Source organism: Arachis duranensis, chromosome 2 (assembly GCF_000817695.3).
Source record: "Arachis duranensis cultivar V14167 chromosome 2, aradu.V14167.gnm2.J7QH, whole genome shotgun sequence".
NCBI lineage: Eukaryota > Viridiplantae > Streptophyta > Magnoliopsida > Fabales > Fabaceae > Arachis > Arachis duranensis.
Window position 1 is genome coordinate 42,796,015 of NC_029773.3, and position 4,658 is coordinate 42,800,672.

At 40.6% G+C, this 4,658-nt stretch overlaps 1 non-coding gene across 1 annotated transcript; it reads right to left on the reverse strand.

Moving 5' to 3' along the window:
- Positions 1-210: 210 nt before the first annotated feature.
- On the reverse strand, positions 211-318 carry LOC127745030 (small nucleolar RNA R71). The gene has a single exon (XR_008006219.1). It is a non-coding gene; the product is annotated as a small nucleolar RNA R71 (small nucleolar RNA).
- Positions 319-4,658: the final 4,340 nt, after the last annotated feature.

Below are 4,658 nucleotides of genomic sequence, written 5' to 3' on the forward strand. Positions count from 1 at the left end.
TATCAGTTTTTAACTGAATTCTTGCAGATCTGTGATACTGTTAAGACTAATGGAGTAGATCCTGAAGTCTATAGGCTTATGTTTTTCCCCTTTGTTGTAAGAGACAGAGCTAGAACATGGTTGGACTCACAACCTAAAGAGAGCCTGGACTCTTGGGATAAGCTGGTCACGACCTTTTTGGCCAAGTTCTTTCCTCCTCAAAAGCTGAGCAAGCTTAGAGTGGATGTTTAGACCTTCAAGCAAAAAGATGGTGAATCCCTCTATGAAGCTTGGGAAAGGTACAAGCAGTTGACCAAAAAGTGTCCTTCTGACATGCTTTCAGAGTGGACTATTTTGGATATATTCTATGATGGTCTATCTAAGTTCTCTAAGATGTCACTAGACCATTCTGCAGGTGGATCCATTCACCTAAAGAAAACGCCTGCAAAAGCTCAAGAACTCATCGACATGGTTACAAATAACCAATTTATGCACACCTCTGAGAGGAGTCCTGTGAGTAATGGGACGCCTCAAAAGAGGGTAGTTCTTGAAATCGATGCTCTGAATGTCATATTGGCTCAGAACAAAATGTTGACTCAGCAAGTCAACATGATTTCTCAGAGTTTGAATGGATTGCAAAATGCATCCAACAGTACTAAAGAAGCATCTTCTGAAGAAGAAGCTTATGATCCTGAGAACCCTGCAATGGCAGAGGTAAATTACATCGGTGAAGCCTTTGGCAACACCTATAACCCTTCATGGAGAAATCATCCGAATTTTTCATGGAAGGATCCACAGAAGTAAGGCTTCAATAATAACAATGGTGGAAGAAACAGGTTTAGCAATAGCAAGCCTTTTCCATCATCTTCTCAGCAACAGACAGAGAATTCTGAGCAGAGCCCCTCTAGCTTAGCAAATATAGTCTCTGATTTATCTAAGGCCACTTTAAGTTTCATGAATGAAACAAGGTCCTCTATTAGAAACTTGGAGGCACAAGTGGGTCAGCTGAGTAAGAAAATCACTGAAACTCCTCCTAGTACTCTCCCAAGCAATACAGAAGAGAATTCAAAAAGAGAGTGCAAGGCCATTGATATAATCAAAATGGCCGAATCCAAAGAGGAAGGGGAGGACATGAATCCCAATGAGGAAGGCCTCATGGGACGTCCTCCAGACAGAAAGGAGTTCCTTATTGAGGACTTAAAGGAACCTGAGGCTCATATAGAGACCATAGAGATTCCATTAAATTTCCTTCTGCCATTCATGAGCTCTGAGAACTATTCTTCCTCTGAAGAGGATGAAGATGTAACTGAAGAGCAAGTTGCTCAATATATAGAAGCCATCATGAAGCTGAATGCCAAGTTGTTTGGTAATGAGACTTGGGAAGGTGAACCTCCCTTGCTCATTAGTGAACTAAATACATGGGTTCAACAAACTTTACCTCAAAAGAAATAAGATCCTGGTAAATTCTTAATACCCTGTACCATAGGAACCATGACCTTTGAGAAGGCTCTGTGTGACCTGGGGTCAGGTATAAATCTTATGCCACTCTCTGTAATAGAGAAACTGGGATCTTTGAGGTACAAGCTGCAAGAATCTCATTAGAGATGGCAGACAAGTCAATAAAATAAGCTTATGGATTGGTAGAGGACTGATGACAAGTCATCATATACCCATTTTTTCAAGCTAATTTCACTTGTTTCACTAGTTTTTATGTACTTTCTTGCATCCTAAGTAAGTAATTTGGAATGAAAATGCATAACTTCTTTAAATCAAACAACCACCATTAAATTGATGCTAAATCATGAGGTTTGAGCTAAAATTAATTGATTTTTAATGATTTATAAACCTTATGAGTTTAGAGATACTTTGATTGGTTGTTTTGGTTTCTTGTAGGTGAAGAAAGGAAGAAAAGAAGAAAAACGTGGCTTAAGAAGTGTGACCATGGGAGGAGAAGTGTGGTGCAACATAGAAGGAGGAAGCAAACACTGCCCTCCACAAGGGCACACTGCCCTCCAGGAGAGCAGCATAGTGAACCAAGCTTCCAAAGAAATTCTGCCCTGCCCTCTTCAAGAGCAATATCGGGCTCATCAAAGAAATAAATTCAAGGAAAAAGCTTACCAAAGCTTGCCACATGGTTCGAACTCATGAGCAAGGGGGAGTGGGGGAGCGCTACTCACAAAGGAAAATAAGCCAAAAATTGGCCAAAATGCTCCCAGCCAATCTCGAACACGGATGCTTCACTAACAAAGCAAGGAAGCCGCGCTCTTAGCACCACTTGAGCGCTACCCTGATGATGTCCAAGACTTGGCACGCAACATATTTTAAGGCAAGCATGCACGCACATTGCCCTACTCTCCGCAAGGGCAGGGCAGCATCTTGAATGCCCATCACACGCATGAGGCCGCTTGCACAATTTTCCTGCTCTGCCCTCCACAAGGGCAGGGCAGCCTCCTGGAAGCTAATTTCTCATAGGCTGAAAATTGGATTTTTTCATTTCTTGACCAAATCAAAAGCCCATCCAAATTCCAAAATCCAAGAATAGAAAGTGTATAAATAGGAGATAGTTTGATGTAATTAGGACCTTCTTTTTGATTTTTGAATTTTCACATCTTGAGACTTGATTTTTCGTTGAGAGCTTGGAACTGAGATTTTAGAGAATTGGAAAGGAGAATTGATCTCTCTTCTTCCTCGTTCTTGCTTGAGCACTTTTTACTTTTCTTGTTTGAGTCTTGGGTGTGAAGAATTGAGGAATTTCTGTCTCAATCTCCATTCAAGATCTCTTTGATTTTCCTACCGCATAATTGAGTTGAATTCAATTTCCTTTACTGCTTCAATCTTCAATTTCTCTTTAATTGCTTTGTGAACTTGGATCTGGGAAGGCAATTGAGATCTAGACTTTGCTATCTAGTCTCTGGAGTCCTGAGATCCATTTTTCCTTTTGGTTCTTCTGGTGAACCACTGCTGCAATTTAATTTCTATTTTCTGTTTGAGATCTAGTCTATTTCAATTCATCTCTTGTTTAGTTAATTGTTGCAATTTAATTTCCCTTGCTTAAATTCTGAATTCCCAGTCCTCAAATCCCTTTTCCATTCAAGCAATTTATATTTCTTGCACTTTAAGTTACTGCAATTTACATTTCTTGTACTTTAAGTTTCAGTCATTTAATTTCTTGTTCTTTAAGATTCAGCACCTTTACTTTCAGTTCTCTTTAATTTCTGCAATTCATCCCTCTCCCTTTACATTTCCTGCTATTTACTTACTGTTGGATACAAAATCACTCAACCAATACTTGATTCGCTTGACTAAATCAACCACTGAACTAAAATTGCTCAATTCTTCAATCCCTGTGGGATCGACCTCACTCCTGTGAGTTTTATTACTTGATGCGACCCGGTACACTTGCCGGTGAGTTTTGTGTTGGATCGTTTTCCACACATCAAGGACGTGTTAGTGAAGGTTAAAGGCCTTTACATCCCTGCTGATTTCATAATCCTAGACACTGGGAAGGATGAGGATGAATGCATCATCCTTGGAAGACCCTTCCTAGCCACAGTAGAAGCTGTGATTGATGTTGACTGAGGAGAGCTAGTCCTTCAATTGAATGGGGACTACCTTGTGTTTAAAGCTTAAGGATCTTCCTCTGCAACCATGGAGAGGAAGCATGAAAAGCTTCTCTCAATACAAAGTCAAACAAAGCCCCCACAATCAAACTCTAAGCTTAGTGTTGGGAGGCCACAACTAAACTCTAAGTTTGGTGTTGAACCCCCACATTCAAACTCTAAGTTTGGTGTTGGGAGGTCCCAACAATGCTCTGAACATCTATGAAGCCTCATGAGAGCTCACTGTCAATCTATTGACATTAAAGAAGCGCTTATTGGGAGGCAACCCAATTTATATTTATCTATATTTCTATTGTTCTTTTATGTTTTATTAGGTTTATGATCATGTGGAGTCACAAAATAATTGCAAAAATTAAAAACAGAATTAAAAATAGTAGAAGAAAAAGCATACCCTGGAGGAAGAGCTGTCTGGCGTTTAAGCGCCAGAAACAAGCATCTGTCTGGCGTTTAACGCCAGAAACAAGTACCAAGCTGGCGTTTAATGCTAGAAATAGGCATTAGGCTGGCGTTAAACGCCAAAAACAGGCTACATCTGGGCATTTAATGCCAGAAACAAGCTGCAGTCTAGCGTTAAATGCCAGGATTGCATACAAAGGGCGTTTTACACGCCTAAAAGATGCAGAGATAAGAAATCCTTGACACCTCAAGATCTGTGGACCCCACAGGATCACCTCAGGATCTGTGGACCCCACAGGATCCCCACCTACCCCACTTCTCTCTTCTTCATTCTCACACAACACTACTGGTGCACGAAATTGCAATCACACTTTTGCAATTCCGCACAACTAACCAGCAAATGCACTGGGTCGTCCAAGTAATACGTTACGTGAGTAAGGGTCGATCCCACGGAGATTGTCGGCTTGAAGCAAGCTATTGTTATCTTGTAAATCTTAGTCAGGATATCAATAATTATCAGGTTTGATTGTGAAAAGTAAAAGAACATGAAATAAGTACTTGTTTTGCAGTAATGGAGAACAGGTTGGGGTTTTGGAGATGCTCTATCTTCTGAATCTCTGCTTTCCTACTGTCTTCTTCTTCAAGCACGCAAGGCTCCTTCCA